This window comes from Channa argus, chromosome 12, assembly GCF_033026475.1.
Source record: "Channa argus isolate prfri chromosome 12, Channa argus male v1.0, whole genome shotgun sequence".
NCBI classification, from domain to species: domain Eukaryota; kingdom Metazoa; phylum Chordata; class Actinopteri; order Anabantiformes; family Channidae; genus Channa; species Channa argus.
In genome coordinates, this window is record NC_090208.1 from 12,545,211 (window position 1) to 12,558,230 (window position 13,020).

Genomic DNA, 13,020 nt, shown 5'->3' on the forward strand with positions numbered 1-13,020 from the left:
GCGGTGTGATGGCCATTTTTGATTTGGATGTCTACTGATTTGTTTCAGTGGCCTTGAGCAGAGAGACTGTAATGGACATCTGAGACCTGGCCTTTTGTTCTGCTGAGAAGAGGCAGAAACAACAATTAGCACTGTTTATAGCACTTCTTCAAACAATGCACATAAGTTACATTTTAACAGATCACATAGTGTCCTTGTCCTTTCTTTTCACTCTGTTGTGTTAGTTCCACCTACATAAACCTCAGAAGATGGTAAAGAGCAGTGCTGTGTTTTTCTTAAAATTGATCCTCAATTACACACTACACCTCTCAGGGATGATTTTTATTATGAAGAAATATAGCAATTAGTTCAGTTTTCCTATGCATTACATGTGAATGTAGTGGACTCGCTTCCTTCCCAACGTCCTTTGTAAATTGTCAAACCAGAAAACAACATTTCACTGCCAATTAAACAACAATTACTGGACATGGTGCACTTTGATGGGTGACTAGGAATTGCTCACCACAGTGCTAATGTGTGTCTCTCCTTCTCCCACACATAGGACTCTTTGATAAAACCTTGAAGAAGTAGATGAGACCTGAGCTCAAACTGCAGAAAAGGAATAACAACAAGCAAACTAAATTCTTGTTTTCACCTCTGTAGAAAGCTAAATAACACCCTCAGGATTTGAAATCGTTCTGCGGCTCCTTGAGAGTTTATTTTCGTGACCTGCTTTGTGCAAAAGCGACCCCGCCATCTGTTGTGTTTAAATACTGTAAATGTGTTGAATGTTAGGGTCAACAGGGACAAAAAGGGAAGGTAAGCACCTCATGTCAAGCTGAAACAAATCTCCCATCATTGTCCAACAATCCACAAGTTATATTTAATTTAATTCAGTTGACTCAAATGCAGCTTTATTTATACAGTGCCAATTCACAATAAAATCATCTCAAGACACTACAGACACACAAGCTTACCCAACAAATCCCACTGGGGCAAACACTAGCTCATGGTACAGAGGAAAAACTCCCATTAATGGAAGAGACCTCCAGCAGAACCAGGCTCAGGGTGGCTGATTAGGGAAGTGGAGAGAGAAAAGAAGAGCAACAAGAAGCAACACCAAACATTGGCCAGGTCCATAGGACCAGTAACTACATGCAAAGTCGGGAATAGGTGTAGAAAGGTACACAGAGAGGGAGACACGGGGAGAACAGAACTACAGAAGAAAGAAGACAAAGTCACTTTCATGCATCGGTGACATAAATGTAGCAGGAGAGGAGAAGAGAGGGGAGGAGCTTGGTGAATCAGGGGGTCATCCAGCAGTCTAAGCCTATAGGCATAACTAAGAGCTGGTTCCACAGGAGAGGAGCTTGATAAGTAAAGGCTCTGCCTCCCATTCTACTCATGCAATATCCAAGAACCAAAGTGGTCTAGTGGGTCTATTAAGGTACTATGAGTTCCTTAAGATACAGTGGAGCTTTACCTTTAAGAACTTTGTATGTAAGAAGGAGGGTTTTACATTTTATCCTGGATTTTATGGGAAGCTTACGAATCCAGTCCAAAAAATACATATATTTTAAAATTAAATGTCCTTTTGTTGTATTGATACTTCACAAAGTTCCAAATCGACTGCTCAAACTAAAATAAATCATTCAATCAAACTGACATTAGTCATAGGTTTTTACAGAATTACAATTTGAAAAGGACCAATCTTTCCATTATTCAAATTAAAATGCAAAGTGCTATGGGCATTTCCATTTCATTTTTATTTGACATAAAAATCATGACTTGAGTCACATTCAAATGCAAAACCTCATTTCCACTTTCTCTCTAAGGGCAAGATATAGTAGTACAATTACTACCAATCTGAAAATTAAAAAGTAAAGTCTGTTTCACATTCATTTTCATTACAACAATGGCAGGTTTATACTTTACTCTGGGGTTTAATTGGAGTAAAAAGTTTGTCATACATCAGGTACACGCAAAGCTAATTATATTATAATTGGCCTGAAAACTTTTTTATATTTTAATATTGGCATACTCTGAACTTCAATAGTATTTAAGGTTAACAAATGTTAAAAAAAAAAGAATGTTGTTGGGTCTATCAGACTGATAAATGTAGGTTCACTGGTTTTACGTCTGCGTGCAGGTGCTACTTTTCTTAACTTATCTAACTAAGTGTGCACACACTAAACACGCAGTATTTATTACATACATTTCTCATTGCTGTGGAAGTTACTATTATTGCCCCCATGTTATAAACAATGTGAGGCTTCAGGCAGCTACACCCGGTCACAATCGCTCATTTTCACCAATGATAACGCCTCTCTGAGTCACACTTATACTTTTGCTCTCATCAGCAGAAAGCCATACGGTCGAGAGCTGAATGTTCCCACCTATTAAAACGTGTCAGAAATATTTCATGTCTATTACGCAAGCAGAACAAAAACGTATCTTGCGAACCTAGTTTGACTATCACTGCCCTGCTACACTGAATCTGTAGCAGCACGATGTACAAAAAAAGAAAGGCCCTCACAGCGATCGTGTGTGCGGTTTGTTTGCCTCTCTGGTTCTTGTCTGATGATGATCGTGGCTGACCCCGGGGGCGTTAAGCGTGCCAAACCTTCACTCCATTACTCCACTTCAATGCAGCCCACACATTTTCAGCACAGACTTGAATGGAGAGGGGCTCTCTCTGAGCACTAAACCCTCCACTGAGCAGGCTGACCTGTGGCAGATTTCTCTCATCTCCCAAGACCTTCCTGGAATACACACTGGGCCTGGCTAATTACTCTTAAAAACAAGTGGAATGTGGGTGGTGTCAGCATCCAGTGAATGATCACTCGTCTTGAGGGCATGTGTGTGTCTGAGCCTCCCGTTCATGTAGTCTCTCCTCAGCCAGCCGATTTCCACGTTGCTGCGCTTTCCCACCATTTCATTCCGCTTACTGCGAATTTGAATACATGAATTTTGTCACTGCAGAACAAAAACAATCTAGAGAGTCATGTTGAAAAAAACAGCATAAAATCTGACATTTTTAATTACAACCAAACATGTATTCCAATGCAGTCAGAAAGAAGAGGAAGAGGAAATTTGTTTGCTGTTTGAATTAATAGCTGCAAATTGGCCAGCCGGCATACCCAACCAATCGGGAAAACAAGCTCAAAATTTAGCTGCTGTGTCATCTAGTGAGTTGGTGCGATACCATAAATTACGAGTGGCATATCCACTAACAGGAGGCAGCCAGAATAGGGCCACTCGGTTTCCAATTAGAATCCAGCAGTATCCATGCAGCTAGTAATTACATTACACTAGTTAGAGAAAACTGGATATTAGTTTTATCTTTCTGCACAATGATTGCTAAAGTGTAGATTAAACTGTTCTTCGTTTAAACACCACAAAATACCAAATAACAACCCATAAGTCAATCATCTTACAGTGCACATCATTCTGGGGCAATGTAATTTAGAGGAGCTTGCTGTATTTTTAGTTGTGGTGCAGTAATTTCTGTAACTGTACTACTGCTACTGTAGAACTGGAGTATAATTTCAAATGTGCTGCCTTCTGTGTGCCAGGAATGGAACTTAGTTTAACAGGCTTTTAATGCTTTTTTCTTTGGTAGTTGATACACATTAACCTAATTGTTCACTCCTAGTAAAAGGGAATGCTGACTTTTGTACCATTCTCAAATATAGAATTTGGAAATTGTGTCCTGATAGGACATACTTCACTAAAATAAAATTACAGTAACATACTTTAAACCACAATTATAGTAAGCTACTGTAAAAGGTCTAACAGTGTAATGCATCCACCTGTAGATATTTTAGCTGAAAATGAATTTTCTCTGTAGTAATTTAATGTGACAGCTGTATCTGGAGCTCCTTTGTTTGCTTTAGTTATGAATGGAAGCTGTTTCACTTGGTATGACAAGGACTTTGAATCGACGTTCACTTAAAGCTGCTGCTCAAGAATGTTGGACACCAACTGGAGAAGAAAATGCTGAAATCCGTTTCCCCGCCTAACGATGGCGTAGGAGGCGAGGCCCGCTGTTCAAGTAAGCGTTCATCTCTTCCATCTCAATAAAGCCATGCGTCCAATACCCTTTGTAATTACAACACATTGAGGGGTGATTATTCAGGGGGCCAAGATGGCAGGCAAATATTAAAGGATTTCACTTCAGCTGCCACACAAAAATGACAAAAAAAAACATAAAAAGAATGAGAAGTAGGTTTCAAAATATGAGATACGCCAAGTACATCAAGAGCGACCTTAAACTTTTAACGGAAAAGATATTGGAAATGGAATTATGAACTGTCACAGGGGAAAGTAGTAAGTCATTTCCTTTTCCCCCATGGCCATTCATGGCCTTTGCAGTGACTCTAATATTAGAAAATATTACTGCAAGAATTATTTTCTGACATTCAAATGTTATTGCTTCCACCGATGTGTTTCTGTGTGTGTGTGTGTGTGTGTGTGTGTGTGTGTGTTGCTGCTCCCTTGTTCATTTGGATATTTGACAAGTATGACAGATAGAAAAAGAGTGACGTTCTAGGATTTTGTTGTTTTCAGCTTGTAACCCTGAACTGGCCTAACTCTCTGCAGCCCCATGGACAAACCATAAATGTATCAATAATTGAGTGTCTCACTAAAAAGGGTGCAGCGTGGGGGCATTAAAAATTTTATGACTTATCATTATGCCCCCCTCTAACACCATCACCACACCTCACCTCGCACTTTTTCCCTTCTTCCCTCAGCAGTGTCTCTCTTCCACTCCAGCAGGAAGTGTGGTGATGTGGAGACGTCTCTCAGGAGAAGTATTCTCACCACGCCTCAGTCAGTGGCCTCAACTTCACGGGAGCTTTTTAAAGATGCTCTGAAAAATCACACAGAAGCAAAGTGTATTTACAAGTGGTATTACTGACAATATCCCATATGTGAATGTGTATTTTACTGTATGTATTAATAGCAGCTGAGACACTGTGATAAATATAAGTAAAAAGAAAATGCATTTTAAATACACTTAGGCTCAGAGAAGATTCCAACATCTGTGAGTCTTGTTTATATATGGTTGTTTCTTTGCATCGTAGAGTTTTAACTTGTGTTTGTTGATGCAGCCTCAAAACTGTGTTTAATAACACAGGTTTGGTTTTCAGAAGTGATTTCCAACACAGAATCTGTCTTCTCTCAATGTTTTAATAATATTTTGTACCGTAGATGATAAAATCCTCAAATTATTACCATATAACATATCATGATACTGACCCATTGTCAGTTAACCAGATGTGTTCATCAAATTTAACATGAACAAAATTTTAATTAATCCAACTAATTTCAAAATGTTATGTTATCTTTGTGCTTTTATTTTTAATCTAATGAGTTTCATACCATTTGCAAACCTTTTTGCACATTTTTATGTACATTTTGCCCAACATTTCTTTTGTTGCAATTGTGTTTTTTTAAACTCAGCCTGCTCAGTGCAGTGTTCATAATACAGGTACAATATATTTGTATAATGTATATTTGAAAGAGTAGTCTCCTCCACTCAGCGTTTTTGTGACTTATGTCCAAATTGAAAGCAAAGCTCTAAGAATGTCAAATGACACCAAATGCATTAAAAGAACCTAATCTGCATTAATAGACTATTCTATGTGTTGCACAACCAAAGGTAAATTAGTTTGTGCACAGAAATAAAATCCCCAAATGTCAGAAGGAATTTACTTTTTTTACTTTTAGAAATGATCCGATTGTTTTATTACACACACAAACAGTTGTAACCAGCTACTTTAATCTGAAGTGTTCATAAAGCTGAACTAATTATGTAAATATCTGAGTGCTGGTGCACCAACAAGTCGAGCGATAGTAATACAATGTTGTGTCTAGACGCTGCATTTACTTCTTCTTTTTTATTAGTTTTTTTTTTTTAGGAAGGGAGGGGGGCTGCGCTCGGTCAGACGTTGAATAATTTATAGCTGTTTTTTCACTTTCCCTTGGCACTTGGTTTCAGAGCTGGCAAACAAGCTGTGCCAAAAGTCTCCCTGTACATGTGTTATCTTCAGGTTTTATTGTGTTCTGGAACTGTGTGAAAACACCTTGCTGTTAAAAACACAGAGCCATGACTCACTCTCAAGTTACGCACATTGCTGAAATTAGGTTATGAGTCTTTCATAATTTGCTAACGGTACAAGCTGTTGCACGTTTACTCCCATTGCTTGGAATTTTCCTTCTCTTTTGACTTGTTTGAGGCATCACAGATCAGCCGGAGTGACCAGCTTCTTCCAGCTGACCTGTCTTGACAGGAGGCCATTTTGTTTCTCTGTAAGCGTCAAGTTTTCATTTTTTGTTTTTTTGCACTTCACGGTTTCTCTGTGTGTACACTGTGACATGGTGGTCCTTGCATGTTCATTGGAGCATAAAATGCTGTCGTTACAGACAGCAGGACTCTGGTACAGTACCTGGCGTTTGACAGCCTCTCACACTGTCTCCGCATTTGATGACAGCGCTTTCGTGGCAGGCAGTGTTTTTTTATTTTTTTATTTTTTTCTGTGTTTTACCGTGAATACAGATTGTGTCTGTGTGCGTCTTAGCAGAACCCCTCCAGGAAAACTGTCAACTCTAGAGTTTTGTAAGGTGAGACTTACACACTCCCACCATCACCAGGATTGTTTGTATGCTGGTGGTGGCTCTATACATATTTGGAGGAGGAAGAATCCTGTGTATTCATTTTCTCCTTCACCCACAGAGACGTTTGTTTTCTAACTGTGGGGGCGGCACCTCCCTGAGCTTACAGTTCCAGTTAGCAGAAACAGGCCTACCAGTGAGTCAGTGGGTCGGGGGGGATTCACCCCAGCAGCCTGTCATGCCAAAGCTTCCAATTACTTGTCCTTCACCCACCCAACCCTCATGAAGCTTTGTTTCATCATTCCCCGAAACCTATCTCACCTACACCAAACCTGTCAGTGGAAACCCACTTTGCCCTTCGTCTTTCGCTCTTGTTTTTTCCTCCACCTCTGCCTTATTCCCAGCATTCTCCCCTCTTTGTACACTGCCTGTGTGTCATCCTTCTGTTCTAATGAGAGGCAGGGATCAGCAAGGCAGACCCCTGGAGTTTGACAGTGCTACCTGTTGTGCCTCCACATTTCTTCCTCCATAGCCTGCTCCCTCTCCTTTCCGTTCACACTCTCTCTGTCTCTCTCGCCCCCTCTCCCTAAACACCAGAGCTGTCGACTACTGGCAGTTTGATTCTAAACTGCTCCCCCGTGTCGGGAGTAGCTGCCATGACAGAGAATAAAACGAATGAAATGTAGAGTTTGTAGCGAACAATGAGAGGATTGGCTTCCTCTCTCCATGGTATGTGGAAGGCCAGAGTATTCTTTTTTAGTCTGTCTAGGAGGGATTCTTTGTATTTTGTTGGTTTCTGTGAAATAGAAGTTCAACATTTTTGGGAAATACGTGTACTTTTCTTTCCTTCAAAATGGGAAGATTTACTTCAATCTCATGTCTGTGCATTAGGTACAGTACTGGAGCTGGTTAAGTTTAGGTCAACATACAGGCAGAAAGCAAGAGGATCAACTCTACAAAGTAAAAAATACTCCAAACTAACCGCCAACACTCCTAATTTACAAAGTGTCTAAATGGATTGAATCTAAACTAAAATGTTAAAATGACATGTTGATGATGTTTTTTGTTGTTTTTTTTTTGCAGTGTATCAAAGTGTAGTTTGTGGGGCTGTATCTTCATGAACCGAAGTTACGTTCTACAGCTACAAGTTGCCAGATATGGTCAGTGAGCACATGTTCTGGTTTTGGTCTATAACTGTGTCCACAAGTTTAGTAAACTGAATACTGCATTTACTCACCTTGACATGCTCCAGCCCATAGCTCCAATTTAAACTACAATTAAAAGGCTCCCATTTGTGTATGAATGAAGACACAATGTGTTTTAATTAGTCGCCACTAGTGTTGCGGTTGGCCAGGCTAGTAGCCCTACCTGTCTGCAATTTAAATGCTGATCTGGGCAAAACATCCCAAAACCTTTATTTGTAATATTTCTATTCTTAATATAGAGAGATGCTTTCAAAGCATTTTTGAAGCTCCCCTTGATATTGCCAAAGAGTTTTCACCATGTGTATTCTGTGCAGCTGTGGCTCAGTTGGTTAAGCAATCGTTCAGGAACCACAGGGTCAGTGATTTGACTCCTGGTTTCCTGTACAAGAGACCGAGCCCTTAAGCCTAAGTCCCTTAAATGTAGTAGCCTATGCACAAGATATTCTCCATGGGGATTAATAAATAAAAATAATTATCGAGAAAATGATGAAATGCAGTTTATATGTGCACAGGCTATGGTGTGGCTTGCCAGACAAAGGTTAGGTGAGCACATACTCTATTTTGGTCTTTAAATAGTCTGTAAAATAGTTTCTAAGCTGGCTCCCTCGCAGTAAGAAAGACACTTTAGAGTCACTGCACAGACTTATACCATAGCAGGAAATGGGTGCAACAAGCACTAACGGCATCAGTTGAGCATGAGTGAGCTTTAGTGTTGTACATACAATATGCACTTTTACCTTTGACAGCTGGTTGGTTGTCCTGCTTAATGATGAACTTACCCTCACATATTCCCAATACCAGGCTGCACTTGATGCACTATCTGTTAATTGTCCTGTTTGACAGAATAAATCAACCTAATTTCTATGGTGACCGCTGCAAGTAAAACGTTAGTGTGTAGTGTAAAACGCATTTGTTGGGTCTGGCTTGTGTTAAATTCAGAAATGTCAACACCACAGTGAGAAGTCCTAAAGTAACATGAAACGCAAAGATTGAGCTCCCACCTCCGCTGTGGCAACACTTATTCAGCCCGATCACTCTGCAAACTGTGTGGCACATGTGCCATTCTGCCTTACTGTAAGTCACCCAGGTACCACATGAGACACGAATAAGGGAGAAAACCTCATTTTTAGTTTTTGCTGCACGTGTGCAGCTGAAATGCTATTTAATGGTGTTTTTAGCCTTACCAACAGTTGCCATGGCAGCCCTATAATGAGTGACAGCGAGAGCTTTTGAGCAGTCACTTGTGTGGTGCACTATTTCAGTCTGGATATTTCCAGTATTAATGTAGCTCTACTTGAGGTCAAGTCAGATTATCATTACTGTTTGGACCGTGACATTTTACGAGCTGAACTTTCTCACACGTATTTGTTGTTAGAGCTGCAGATACCGTTAGATGCCAAAGGTGTAAATAGTGGGAAAACTATGCAGCATTGTGTTTTCCCAACTTGCTTTCAGTGGTGCCCTTGGCAACATTTTTCTTTTCCTTCTTGTCAGTGAGATGTTGCCTCGAAGAGTTGTTTTCATTCAGCCTAAATGCTTCTAATTTGATTGCTAAATGAACAAAATAAGAGCTGTGATATTTAATTAGCTTCATGAAATTGATTTATATTCAGTGAAATGAAGTGAAATGCCACTTTGTCCTTTGTGGTGGTGGATTTATTTATTCTCCACTTTCCTGTTGTATTCTGCACATGTTTGTCATTTACACAATGCAGCAGAACACAAATTGGAGACACAGAGAGGCGAGGACGAGAAGACAGTGGAGAAGAAAAAGACAAGACACTGACTTCTCAAGCTCTCACCGTTCAGCTTACACACCCCTGTCAAGTAGGTCAATGCGACAGGCTTGACTGATTTCTCTTCTGTAGTGTTTTGGTTCAGTCACAAGCTGAGTAGGTGCCACTGTGGATTCACCTGTTTGATAAAGCTTAGACAAATGCAGAGTGAACTGTGTGTCTGATCTTGTGTGAAGAGACCTCTGTGGGCTTCTTTTGGACAAAGCAAAAGAATTACTAAATCACACACAAACAAAAACTTTAAACAGCGTACTGAAATTCATCTAAAGTGCATCAAATGCCATGGGACATATGATGATCTTTAAGCTTGGATGCTTTTTTTGGTGGGGGGGGGGGAAATCGTCTCCATGGGGACAAGCTGAGCCATTCTTATTGAAGTCATCTTTTCCCCACAATTGTACATTTTGTTGGGCATAATGACTTGTACCCTGCTTGTACCCTGCACTTCATGGGCCCTCTTCCTGCACACACGGCTGCTTCAAAAAGACCACATCTGACTCATAATAGACCTCATTAGACTTGTATTGAATAAGCTCTGAGCAGGCGTAACTTAGCCTCACTGTTAGCTGCTTTCTGCTTCTGTGTGTATGTTCCATTAGAGAATTAAAGATTAATTGCCAAATTCCTCCAGTTTAAAGCATTGATTAATTATAGTGCGAATCGCTGGTGGATCCAGAAGATTAATGTCATGAGATTCGCCCCTTTTAGATAGCTATTGATTTTGATTTGCTCAAAAATGCCTGTCTTCTCTTCCCAGGAGGGCAGAGGCTGTATAAAGCACAAGCAAAGTACCAGCCAGCTCTAAATTACATTTTGCGAGGCAAAGCTTTAAACACCAGCATTGTGAATTAAGATTCACTTAATTGGGCAGCAAGTGGTTGTACCAAAGAGGTTACCAATGGCAACAAAGCATCAAATTCTAATTACATAAGAAAATCTACATGCAAATCAGGCATTAGCATGGCACAAAATGTAGCCTTGGTAAAAAAATTTTTTACTGATATTAAAACTAACATTTCTATTTTAAGAATCAAGTCTGTCCCTACCCTCTGCTTATCTGGTCTGCTATTGCCCACGTATGAAGCATAGCATTTTGTAGCAGAGACAAAGGCAAAGGCAGTTATCTTTTTGTGGCTCCCACATTTTACTATTCAATCTCCGTCTCAGTCATAACAAATCAGAGCAACTGCAGCACTTTGTCTGTTGCAGACAAGGGACTCTTTATTATTTGTGTGCCACTGGGAGGTAGTCTTCCAAACACGGGATTATGCCCATTGTGATCTGCCTAAGCACACTGTATTAGCCATGTTCTCATGAAATTACATGAAAGCTACTTTGAAACGTAGGGTTCTTCTGATATGCCGGTGTCAGGGGAACCGGCGCCATATCTGGGAGCGCGTGATCTCACATTCAATTATGGTTCCATTTTAAATGAGACATCTTTGCTGTAAAATTCCCAGATCCCAGATTGTAGCGCTTTGAAATGGAAAGGGAGTAATTCTCGAGACCTATGTGTGATCTGGAAAAAAAAAAAAAAAAAAAAATTCTATCAAATGGATTCACGAGGCCAGCCTCTGAAGAACATTCATCCCTATTCCCACTGAAGGCACGGGTATATTTAACATTGCATAACGATGTGGGATCCATATGAGACTGTGTTGATGGAAAATTGCAAATGCATCGCAGCACCGAGTGTAATATCTGAGCAAAACCTTGTACTTGGAGGTCTGGGCTGGCTGATACTACATGGTTGAGGCTCTACTACAAGGTTGTTTTTTCTGACCTTTCATCTCCTTTTTTTAATTTCACCATTTGAATATAATTCTGCAATGACAACACCTCCTCCTCCCTCTTCTTCTTTGCAGGCTCTGACTTACTTGTAAGTTTCAAGTGGATGTCTGCAAGGCTCACCATCCCAAACCAGCAGAACTAAATCAATAAAGTTAAGATGGACTATTGGTTGCAGGTCACGTAAAGCTATGTTGGGGGAATGTTTGTGTCTGTGATTGAACTGCCCCCTGGGCCTCTGTTAATTGGGCTCCCCGTAATCACACGCTGGCCCACATGATCAGTGTCTGCAGGCCTGGAAATGGTGGTTGAGATTATCCTCTCACCTGGATGTTCCATTCTGAGAATGAAATCGAAATAGATTTTTGTCTTTTTCTTTCACATTCTGACTGACACTAAAATAGCTCTGACTCTTCAAGATCTTCTCCAGTATGTAGGCCTACTGTGTGCGAATCACTAAAACTTTCAGTTAAGTTTTAACTAGTTATTTCAGCAGCATGCTACCAAAATGGCTCTAGGCCTGGCAATGTCTGTGGTAGGTCTTCCTCTCTGGTCTTGACTAAAATGTGTCAACAGATTTTGTGCATACTTTTACCATCCTCACAGAATTCATTTAACCACTTCTGTGTCTTCACTCATTTAGTGAAACATTTGATGGATTGGTGCTAAATTTAGTAAAGACATTCATGTTTAAGACACTGTATCTTAATGACTTTTTTGCAATCCCCTGACTTCTCTCGTAGCATCAAAATGAGGTTGACCTTTTTTGTTTTGGGGGAAATTTCTCAACTAGTGCTGGATGGATTTCCATGACATTTTGTACCGACGTCCATGTTTTTCATAGGATGAAGTGTAATGCTGTTGACGATTTTAAAAAATGAACGTGCCCAATACTTTGGTTTGTGGCCAAAATACCAGCAAGCATTTCCGTTTTACTGAATTGTTTACTGCTAAATATCTCTTCTTAGATGCTTAATGCTTAATGCTTAATGCTGACACACTAACATCTGCATAGTCACTGTGGTGAAGTTGGCTTACTGATGCTAGCATTCAGCTCAAATCAGCTCTTGGCCAAAGTACAGTTTCAGATCATAAATCTCAAAAAGAAGCAACAAAGACAACTGTTTGCATATAAACAAAAACTGAGACATGAATTTTTATACTAGTACCCTATTGCTTAAAAACACAAATACAGTATAATTAAATTCTTTAACTCTATATGACACAAGTAGAATAACACACAGAATAAACTACCTTCTGACACCTGACCTTTTTTGCCTCGCGCCTATTCCTTGATCCAATGTCATTAATTAGATCACAGTAAGAACTTTGCCTTGCAGTCGCCTGATTAATTGCATGTTTGTGCGCATGCTGGTTTTGTATTATTTTTACAGATTTCCCACCCTAGAAAGAAAAAATGGACCAACAAGTCTGTGAAACTATACTGTGTAGATATATTCATCTGAAATATCCTCCGACACAGTTGGGCTTCCATTGGGGAACCCTAAGGTGAAATCAGTGTTAGGCTTTATGCAGCTGTATACAAAGAGAAGTGTGGCTATAAATGTAATTGCCCATTTAGTATGCATTTCGAGTGCTTACAGCGTACTTACCTGCTATTTGCTAAAATTCAA